Source organism: Rhynchophorus ferrugineus, unplaced genomic scaffold (genome assembly GCF_030347505.1).
Source record: "Rhynchophorus ferrugineus isolate W39M unplaced genomic scaffold, kcgeb_rfMv2 rfM3, whole genome shotgun sequence".
Taxonomy (NCBI): domain Eukaryota; kingdom Metazoa; phylum Arthropoda; class Insecta; order Coleoptera; family Curculionidae; genus Rhynchophorus; species Rhynchophorus ferrugineus.
The window spans coordinates 41,118,908-41,131,323 of record NW_027472582.1 but is presented as its reverse complement, the minus strand read 5'-3'; positions in this window follow the sequence as shown (position 1 = coordinate 41,131,323).

The window sequence follows — 12,416 nt, the reverse complement described above, 5'->3', positions numbered from 1 at the left end:
CAATTTGGGCCCAAGTTAGAAGCAGAGCCTAAGGTGTAAATTATCGATAGTCCATATCTCGGAAACTATAAGAGATAATGCAATTTGGCAACCGGCAATGTAATTAGCATGCCGAATATTACTTGGAATATGAATTGGAACGAAATCGCCAATAGGTAAGACCATTTTACAATTTGGGCCCAAGTTAGAAGCAGAGCCTAAGGTGTAAATTATCGATAGTCCATATCTCGGAAACTATAAGAGATAATTCAATTTGGCAACCGGCAATGTAATTAGCATGCCGAATATTACTTGAAATGTGAATTGGAACGAAATCGCCAATAGATAAGACCATTTTACAATTTGGGCCCAAGTTAGAAGCAGAGCCTAAGGTGTAAATTATCGATAGTCCATATCTCGGAAACTATAAGAGATAATGCAATTTGGCAACCGGCAATGTAATTAGCATGCCGAATATTACTTGGAATGTGAATTGGAACGAAATCGCCAATAGATAAGTCCATTTTACAATTTGGGCCCAAGTTATAAGCAGAGCCTATGGTGTAAATTATCGATAGTCCATATCTCGGAAACTATAAGAGATAATGCAATTTGGCAACCGGCAATGTAATTAGCATGCCGAATATTACTTGGAATGTGAATTGGAACGAAATCGCCAATAGATAAGACCATTTTACAATTTGGGCCCAAGTTAGAAGCAGAGCCTAAGGTGTAAATTATCGATAGTCCATATCTCGGAAACTATAAGAGTTAATGCAATTTGGCAACCGGCAATGTAATTAGCATGCCGAATATTACTTGGAATGTGAATTGGAACGAAATCGCCAATAGATAAGACCATTTTACAATTTGGGCCCAAGTTAGAAGCAGAGCCTAAGGTGTAAATTATCGATAGTCCATATCTCGGAAACTATAAGAGATAATGCAATTTGGCAACCGGCAATGTAATTAGCATGCCGAATATTACTTGGAATGTGAATTGGAACGAAATTGCCAATAGATAAGACCATTTTACAATTTGGGCCCAAGTTAGAAGCAGAGCCTAAGGTGTAAATTATCGATAGTCCATATCTCTGAAACTATAAGAGATAATGCAATTTCGCAACCGGCAATGTAATTAGTATGCCGAATATTACTTGGAATGTGAATTGGAACGAAATCGCCAATAGATAAGACCATTTTACAATTTGGGCTCAAGTTAGAAGCAGAGCCTAAGGTGTAAATTATCGATAGTCCATATCTCGGAAACTATAAGAGATAATGCAATTTGGCAACCGGCAATGTAATTAGCATGCCGAATATTACTTGGAATGTGAATTGGAACGAAATCGCCAATAGATAAGACCATTTTACAATTTGGGCCCAAGTTAGAAGCAGAGCCTAAGGTGTAAATTATCGATAGTCCCTATCTCGGAAACTATAAGAGATAATGCAATTTGGCAACCGGCAATGTAATTAGCATGCCGAATATTACTTGGAATGTGAATTGGAACGAAATCGCCAATAGGTAAGACCATTTTACAATTTGGGCCCAAGTTAGAAGCAGAGCCTAAGGTGTAAATTATCGATAGTCCATATCTCGGAAACTATAAGAGATAATGCAATTTGGCAACCGGCAATGTAATTAGCATGCCGAATATTACTTGGAATATGAATTGGAACGAAATCGCCAATAGGTAAGACCATTTTACAATTTGGGCCCAAGTTAGAAGCAGAGCCTAAGGTGTAAATTATCGATAGTCCATATCTCGGAAACTATAAGAGATAATTCAATTTGGCAACCGGCAATGTAATTAGCATGCCGAATATTACTTGAAATGTGAATTGGAACGAAATCGCCAATAGATAAGACCATTTTACAATTTGGGCCCAAGTTAGAAGCAGAGCCTAAGGTGTAAATTATCGATAGTCCATATCTCGGAAACTATAAGAGATAATGCAATTTGGCAACCGGCAATGTAATTAGCATGCCGAATATTACTTGGAATGTGAATTGGAACGAAATCGCCAATAGATAAGACCATTTTACAATTTGGGCCCAAGTTATAAGCAGAGCCTATGGTGTAAATTATCGATAGTCCATATCTCGGAAACTATAAGAGATAATGCAATTTGGCAACCGGCAATGTAATTAGCATGCCGAATATTACTTGGAATGTGAATTGGAACGAAATCGCCAATAGATAAGACCATTTTACAATTTGGGCCCAAGTTAGAAGCAGAGCCTAAGGTGTAAATTATCGATAGTCCATATCTCGGAAACTATAAGAGTTAATGCAATTTGGCAACCGGCAATGTAATTAGCATGCCGAATATTACTTGGAATGTGAATTGGAACGAAATCGCCAATAGATAAGACCATTTTACAATTTGGGCCCAAGTTAGAAGCAGAGCCTAAGGTGTAAATTATCGATAGTCCATATCTCGGAAACTATAAGAGATAATGCAATTTGGCAACCGGCAATGTAATTAGCATGCCGAATATTACTTGGAATGTGAGTTGGAACGAAATTGCCAATAGATAAGACCATTTTACAATTTGGGCCCAAGTTAGAAGCAGAGCCTAAGGTGTAAATTATCGATAGTCCATATCTCTGAAACTATAAGAGATAATGCAATTTCGCAACCGGCAATGTAATTAGCATGCCGAATATTACTTGGAATGTGAATTGGGACGAAATCGCCAATAGATAAGGCCATTTTACAATTTGGGCCCAAGTTAGAAGCAGAGCCTAAGGTGTAAATTATCGATAGTCCATATCTCAGAAACTATAAGAGATAATGCAATTTGGCAACCGGCAATGTAATTAGCATGCCGAATATTACTTGGAATGTGAATTGGAACGAAATCGCCAATAGATAAGACCATTTTACAATATGGGCCCAAGTTAGAAGCAGAGCCTAAGGTGTAAATTATTGATAGTCCATATCTCGGAAACTATAAGAGATAATGCAATTTCGCAACCGGCAATGTAATTAGCATGCCGAATATTACTTGGAGTGTGAATTGGAACGAAATCGCCAATAGATAAGACCATTTTACAATTTGGACCCAAGTAAGAAGCAGAGCCTAAGGTGTAAATTATCGATAGTCCATATCTCGGAAACTATAAGAGATAAAGCAATTTGGCAACCGGCAATGTAATTAGCATGCCGAATATTACTTGGAATGTGAATTGGAACGAAATCGCCAATAGATAAGACCATTTTACAATTTGGGCCCAAGTTAGAAGCAGAGCCTAAGGTGTAAATTATCGATAGTCCATATCTCGGAAACTATAAGAGATAATGCAATTTGGCAACAGGCAATGTAATTAGCATGCCGAATATTACTTGGAATGTGAATTGGAACGAAATCGTCAATAGATAAGACCATTTTACAATTTGGGCCCAAGTTAGAAGCAGAGCCTAAGGTGTAAATTATCGATAGTCCATATCTCGGAAACTATAAGAGATAATGCAATTTGGCAACCGGCAATGTAATTAGCATGCCGAATATTACTTGGAATGTGAATTGGAACGAAATCGCCAATAGATAAAACCATTTTACAATTTGGGCCCAAGTTAGAAGCAGAGCCTAAGGTGTAAATTATCGATAGTCCATATCTCGGAAACTATAAGAGATAATGCAATTTGGCAACAGGCAATGTAATTAGCATGCCGAATATTACTTGGAATGTGAATTGGAACGAAATCGCCAATAGATAAGACCATTTTACAATTTGGGCCCAAGTTAGAAGCAGAGCCTAAGGTGTAAATTATCGATAGTCCATATCTCGGAAACTATAAGAGATAATGCAATTTCGCAACCGGCAATGTAATTAGCATGCCGAATATCACTTGGAATGTGAATTGGGACGAAATCGCCAATAGATAAGACCATTTTACAATTTGGGCCCAAGTTAGAAGCAGAGCCTAAGGTGTAAATTATCGATAGTCCATATCTCGGGAACTATAAGAGATAATGCAATTTGGCAACCGGCAATGTAATTAGCATGCCGAATATTACTTGGAATGTGAATTGGAACGAAATCGCCAATAGATAAGACCATTTTACAATTTGGGCCCAAGTTAGAAGCAGAGCCTAAGGTGTAAATTATCGATAGTCCATATCTCGGAAACTATAAGAGATAATGCAATTTGGCAACCGGCAATGTAATTAGCATGCCGAATATTACTTGGAATGTGAATTTGAACGAAATCGCCAATAGGTAAGACCATTTTACAATTTGGGCCCAAGTTAGAAGCAGAGCCTAAGGTGTAAATTATCGATAGTCCATATCTCGGAAACTATAAGAGATAATTCAATTTGGCAACCGGCAATGTAATTAGTATGCCGAATATTACTTGGAATGTGAATTGGTACGAAATCGCCAATAGATAAGACCATTTTACAATTTGGGCTCAAGTTAGAAGCAGAGCCTAAGGTGTAAATTATCGATAGTCCATATCTCGGAAACTATAAGAGATAATGCAATTTGGCAACCGGCAATGTAATTAGCATGCCGAATATTACTTGGAATGTGAATTGGAACGAAATCGCCAATAGATAAGACCATTTTACAATTTGGGCCCAAGTTAGAAGCAGAGCCTAAGGTGTAAATTATCGATAGTCCCTATCTCGGAAACTATAAGAGATAATGCAATTTGGCAACCGGCAATGTAATTAGCATGCCGAATATTACTTGGAATGTGAATTGGAACGAAATCGCCAATAGGTAAGACCATTTTACAATTTGGGCCCAAGTTAGAAGCAGAGCCTAAGGTGTAAATTATCGATAGTCCATATCTCGGAAGCTATAAGAGATAATTCAATTTGGCAACCGGCAATGTAATTAGCATGCCGAATATTACTTGGAATGTGAATTGGAACGAAATCGCCAATAGATAAGACCATTTTACAATTTGGGCCCAAGTTAGAAGCAGAGCCTAAGGTGTAAATTATCGATAGTCCATATCTCGGAAACTATAAGAGATAATGCAATTTGGCAACCGGCAATGTAATTAGCATGCCGAATATTACTTGGAATGTGAATTGGAACGAAATCGCCAATAGATAAGATCATTTTACAATTTGGGCCCAAGTTAGAAGCAGAGCCTAAGGTGTAAATTATCGATAGTCCATATCTCGGAAACTATAAGAGATAATGCAATTTGGCAACCGGCAATGTAATTAGCATGCCGAATATTACTTGGAATGTGAATTGGAACGAAATCGCCAATAGGTAAGACCATTATACAATTTGGGCCCAAGTTAGAAGCAGAGCCTAAGGTGTAAATTATCGATAGTCCATATCTCGGAAACTATAAGAGATAATTCAATTTGGCAACCGGCAATGTAATTAGTATGCCGAATATTACTTGGAATGTGAATTGGAACGAAATCGCCAATAGATAAGACCATTTTACAATTTGGGCTCAAGTTAGAAGCAGAGCCTAAGGTGTAAATTATCGATAGTCCATATCTCGGAAACTATAAGAGATAATGCAATTTGGCAACCGGCAATGTAATTAGCATGCCGAATATTACTTGGAATGTGAATTGGAACGAAATCGCCAATAGATAAGACCATTTTACAATTTGGGCCCAAGTTAGAAGCAGAGCCTAAGGTGTAAATTATCGATAGTCCCTATCTCGGAAACTATAAGAGATAATGCAATTTGGCAACCGGCAATGTAATTAGCATGCCGAATATTACTTGGAATGTGAATTGGAACGAAATCGCCAATAGGTAAGACCATTTTACAATTTGGGCCCAAGTTAGAAGCAGAGCCTAAGGTGTAAATTATCGATAGTCCATATCTCGGAAGCTATAAGAGATAATTCAATTTGGCAACCGGCAATGTAATTAGCATGCCGAATATTACTTGGAATGTGAATTGGAACGAAATCGCCAATAGATAAGACCATTTTACAATTTGGGCCCACGTTAGAAGCAGAGCCTAAGGTGTAAATTATCGATAGTCCATATCTCGGAAACTATAAGAGATAATGCAATTTGGCAACCGGCAATGTAATTAGCATGCCGAATATTACTTGGAATGTGAATTGGAACGAAATCGCCAATAGATAAGATCATTTTACAATTTGGGCCCAAGTTAGAAGCAGAGCCTAAGGTGTAAATTATCGATAGTCCATATCTCGGAAACTATAAGAGATAATGCAATTTGGCAACCGGCAATGTAATTAGCATGCCGAATATTACTTGGAATGTGAATTGGAACGAAATCGCCAATAGATAAGGCCATTTTACAATTTGGGCCCAAGTTAGAAGCAGAGCCTTAGGTGTAAATTAACGATAGTTAATATCTCGGAAACTATAAGAGATAATGCAATTTGGCAACCGGCAATGTAATTAGCATGCCTAGTATTACTTGGAATGTGAATTGGAACGAAATCGCCAATAGATAAGACCATTTTACAATTTGGGCCCAAGTTAGAAGCAGAGCCTAAGGTGTAAATTATCGATAGTCCATATCTCGGAAACTATAAGAGATAATTCAATTTGGCAACCGGCAATGTAATTAGCATGCCGAATATTACTTGGAATGTGAATTGGAACGAAATCGCCAATAGATAAGACCATTTTACAATTTGGGAGCAAGTTAGAAGCAGAGCCTAAGGTGTAAATTATCGATAGTCCATATCTCGGAAACTATAAGAGATAATGCAATTTGGCAACCGGCAATGTAATTAGCATGCCAAATATTACTTGGAATGTGAATTGGAACGAAATCGCCAATAGATAAGACCATTTTACAATTTGGGCCCAAGTTAGAAGCAGAGCCTAAGGTGTAAATTATCGATAGTCCATATCTCGGAAACTATAAGAGATAATTCAATTTGGCAACCGGCAATGTAATTAGCATGCCGAATATTACTTGGAATGTGAATTGGAACGAAATCGCCAATAGATAAGACCATTTTACAATTTGGGAGCAAGTTAGAAGCAGAGCCTAAGGTGTAAATTATTGATAGTCCATATCTCGGAAACTATAAGAGATAATGCAATTTCGCAACCGGCAATGTAATTAGCATGCCGAATATCACTTGGAATGTGAATTGGGACGAAATCGCCAATAGATAAGACCATTTTACAATTTGGGTCCAAGTTAGAAGCAGAGCCTAAGGTGTAAATTATCGATAGTCCATATCTCGGAAACTATAAGAGATAATGCAATTTGGCAACCGGCAATGTAATTAGCATGCCGAATATTACTTGGAATGTGAATTGGAACGAAATCGCCAATAGATAAGGCCATTTTACAATTTGGGCCCAAGTTAGAAGCAGAGCCTTAGGTGTAAATTAACGATAGTTAATATCTCGGAAACTATAAGAGATAATGCAATTTGGCAACCGGCAATGTAATTAGCATGCCTAGTATTACTTGGAATGTGAATTGGAACGAAATCGCCAATAGATAAGACCATTTTACAATTTGGGCCCAAGTTAGAAGCAGAGCCTAAGGTGTAAATTATCGATAGTCCATATCTCGGAAACTATAAGAGATAATTCAATTTGGCAACCGGCAATGTAATTAGCATGCCGAATATTACTTGGAATGTGAATTGGAACGAAATCGCCAATAGATAAGACCATTTTACAATTTGGGCCCAAGTTAGAAGCAGAGCCTAAGGTGTAAATTATCGATAGTCCATATCTCGGAAACTATAAGAGATAATTCAATTTGGCAACCGGCAATGTAATTAGCATGCCGAATATTACTTGGAATGTGAATTGGAACGAAATCGCCAATAGATAAGACCATTTTACAATTTGGGAGCAAGTTAGAAGCAGAGCCTAAGGTGTAAATTATCGATAGTCCATATCTCGGAAACTATAAGAGATAATGCAATTTGGCAACCGGCAATGTAATTAGCATGCCAAATATTACTTGGAATGTGAATTGGAACGAAATCGCCAATAGATAAGACCATTTTACAATTTGGGCCCAAGTTAGAAGCAGAGCCTATGGTGTAAATTATCGATGGTCCATATCTCGGAAACTATAAGAGATAATGCAATTTGGCAACCGGCAATGTAATTAGCATGCCGAATATTTCTTGGAATGTGAATTGGAACGAAATCGCCAATATATAAGACCATTTTACAATTTGGGCCCAAGATAGAAGCAGAGCCTAAGGTGTAAATTATCGATAGTCCATATCTCGGAAACTATAAGAGATAATGCAATTTGGCATCCGGCAATGTAATTAGCATGCCGAATATTACTTGGAATGTGAATTGGAACGAAATCGCCAATAGATAAGACCATTTTACAATTTGGGCCCAAGTTAGAAGCAGAGCCTAAGGTGTAAATTATCGATAGTCCATATCTCGGAAACTATAAGAGATAATGCAATTTGGCAACCGGCAATGTAATTAGCATGCCGAATATTACTTGGAATGTGAATTGGAACGAAATTGCCAATAGATAAGACCATTTTACAATTTGGGCCCAAGTTAGAAGCAGAGCCTAAGGTGTAAATTATCGATAGTCCATATCTCGGAAACTATAAGAGATAATGCAATTTCGCAACCGGCAATGTAATTAGCATGCCGAATATTACTTGGAGTGTGAATTGGAACGAAATCGCCAATAGATAAGACCATTTTACAATTTGGGCCCAAGTTTGAAGCAGAGCCTAAGGTGTAAATTATCGATAGTCCATATCTCGGAAACTATAAGAGATAATGCAATTTGGCAACCGGCAATGTAATTAGCATGCCGAATATTACCTGGAATGTGAATTGGAACGAAATCGCCAATAGATAAGACCATTTTACAATTTGGGCCCAAGTTAGAAGCAGAGCCTAAGGTGTAAATTATCGATAGTCCATATCTCGGAAACTATAAGAGATAATGCAATTTGGCAACCGGCAATGTAATTAGCATGCCGAATATTACTTGGAATGTGAATTGGAACGAAATCGCCAATAGATAAGACCATTTTACAATTTGGGCCCAAGTTAGAAGCAGAGCCTAAGGTGTAAATTATTGATAGTCCATATCTCGGAAACTATAAGAGATAATGCAATTTCGCAACCGGCAATGTAATTAGCATGCCGAATATCACTTGGAATGTGAATTGGGACGAAATCGCCAATAGATAAGACCATTTTACAATTTGGGTCCAAGTTAGAAGCAGAGCCTAAGGTGTAAATTATCGATAGTCCATATCTCGGAAACTATAAGAGATAATGCAATTTGGCAACCGGCAATGTAATTAGCATGCCGAATATTACTTGGAATGTGAATTGGAACGAAATCGCCAATAGATAAGACCATTTTACAATTTGGGCCCAAGTTAGAAGCAGAGCCTAAGGTGTAAATTATCGATAGTCCATATCTCGGAAACTATAAGAGATAATGCAATTTGGCAACCGGCAATGTAATTAGCATGCCGAATATTACTTGGAATGTGAATTGGAACGAATTCGCCAATAGGTAAGACCATTTTACAATTTGGGCCCAAGTTAGAAGCAGAGCCTAAGGTGTAAATTATCGATAGTCCATATCTCGGAAACTATAAGAGATAATTCAATTTGGCAACCGGCAATGTAATTAGCATGCCGATTATTACTTGGAATGTGAATTGGAACGAAATCGCCAATAGATAAGGCCATTTTACAATTTGGGCCCAAGTTAGAAGCAGAGCCTAAGGTGTAAATTATCGATAGTCCATAACTCGGAAACTATAAGAGATAATGCAATTTGGCAACCGGCAATGTAATTAGCATGCCGAATATTACTTGGAATGTGAATTGGAACGAAATCGCCAATAGATAAGGCCATTTTACAATTTGGGCCCAAGTTAGAAGCAGAGCCTATGGTGTAAATTATCGATAGTCCATATCTCGGAAACTATAAGAGATAATGCAATTTGGCAACCGGCAATGAAATTAGCATGCCGAATATTACTTGGAATGTGAATTGGAACGAAATCGCCAATAGATAAGACCATTTTACAATTTGGGCCCAAGTTAGAAGCAGAGCCTAAGGTGTAAATTATCGATAGTCCATATCTCGGAAACTATAAGAGTTAATGCAATTTGGCAACCGGCAATGTAATTAGCATGCCGAATATTACTTGGAATGTGAATTGGAACGAAATCGCCAATAGATAAGACCATTTTACAATTTGGGCCCAAGTTAGAAGCAGAGCCTAAGGTGTAAATTATCGATAGTCCATATCTCGGAAACTATAAGAGATAATGCAATTTGGCAACCGGCAATGTAATTAGCATGCCGAATATTACTTGGAATGTGAATTGGAACGAAATTGCCAATAGATAAGACCATTTTACAATTTGGGCCCAAGTTAGAAGCAGAGCCTAAGGTGTAAATTATCGATAGTCCATATCTCTGAAACTATAAGAGATAATGCAATTTCGCAACCGGCAATGTAATTAGCATGCCGAATATTACTTGGAATGTGAATTGGGACGAAATCGCCAATAGATAAGGCCATTTTACAATTTGGGCCCAAGTTAGAAGCAGAGCCTAAGGTGTAAATTATCGATAGTCCATATCTCAGAAACTATAAGAGATAATGCAATTTGGCAACCGGCAATGTAATTAGCATGCCGAATATTACTTGGAATGTGAATTGGAACGAAATCGCCAATAGATAAGACCATTTTACAATTTGGGCCCAAGTTAGAAGCAGAGCCTAAGGTGTAAATTATCGATAGTCCATATCTCGGAAACTATAAGAGATAATGCAATTTGGCAACCGGCAATGTAATAAGCATGCCGAATATTACTTGGAATGCGAATTGGAACGAAATCGCCAATAGATAAGACCATTTTACAATTTGGGCCCAAGTTAGAAGCAGAGACTAAGGTGTAAATTATCGATAGTCCATATCTCGGAAACTATAAGAGATAATGCAATTTGGCAACCGGCAATGTAATTAGCATGCCGAATATTACTTGGAATGTGAATTGCAACTAAATCGCCAATAGATAAGACCATTTTACAATTTGGGCCCAAGTTAGAAGCAGAGCCTAAGGTGTAAATTATCGATAGTCCATATCTCGGAAACTATAAGAGATAATGCAATTTGGCAACCGGCAATGTAATTAGCATGCCGAATATTACTTGGAATGTGAATTGGAACGAAATCGCCAATAGATAAGACCATTTTACAATTTGGGCCCAAGTTAGAAGCAGAGCCTAAGGTGTAAATTATCGATAGTCCATATCTCGGAAACTATAAGAGATAATGCAATTTCGCAACCGGCAATGTAATTAGCATGCCGAATATCACTTGGAATGTGAATTGGGACGAAATCGCCAATAGATAAGACCATTTTACAATTTGGGCCCAAGTTAGAAGCAGAGCCTAAGGTGTAAATTATCGATAGTCCATATCTCGGAAACTATAAGAGATAATTCAATTTGGCAACCGGCAATGTAATTAGCATGCCGAATATTACTTGAAATGTGAATTGGAACGAAATCGCCAATAGATAAGACCATTTTACAATTTGGGCCCAAGTTAGAAGCAGAGCCTAAGGTGTAAATTATCGATAGTCCATATCTCGGAAACTATAAGAGATAATGCAATTTGGCAACCGGCAATGTAATTAGCATGCCGAATATTACTTGGAATGTGAATTGGAACGAAATCGCCAATAGATAAGACCATTTTACAATTTGGGCCCAAGTTAGAAGCAGAGCCTAAGGTGTAAATTATCGATAGTCCATATCTCGGAAACTATAAGAGTTAATGCAATTTGGCAACCGGCAATGTAATTAGCATGCCGAATATTACTTGGAATGTGAATTGGAACGAAATCGCCAATAGATAAGACCATTTTACAATTTGGGCCCAAGTTATAAGCAGAGCCTATGGTGTAAATTATCGATAGTCCATATCTCGGAAACTATAAGAGATAATGCAATTTGGCAACCGGCAATGTAATTAGCATGCCGAATATTACTTGGAATGTGAATTGGAACGAAATCGCCAATAGATAAGACCATTTTACAATTTGGGCCCAAGTTAGAAGCAGAGCCTAAGGTGTAAATTATCGATAGTCCATATCTCGGAAACTATAAGAGTTAATGCAATTTGGCAACCGGCAATGTAATTAGCATGCCGAATATTACTTGGAATGTGAATTGGAACGAAATCGCCAATAGATAAGACCATTTTACAATTTGGGCCCAAGTTAGAAGCAGAGCCTAAGGTGTAAATTATCGATAGTCCATATCTCGGAAACTATAAGAGATAATGCAATTTGGCAACCGGCAATGTAATTAGCATGCCGAATATTACTTGGAATGCGAATTGGAACGAAATCGCCAATAGATAAGACCATTTTACAATTTGGGCCCAAGTTAGAAGCAGAGCCTAAGGTGTAAATTATCGATAGTCCATATCTCGGAAACTATAAGAGATAAT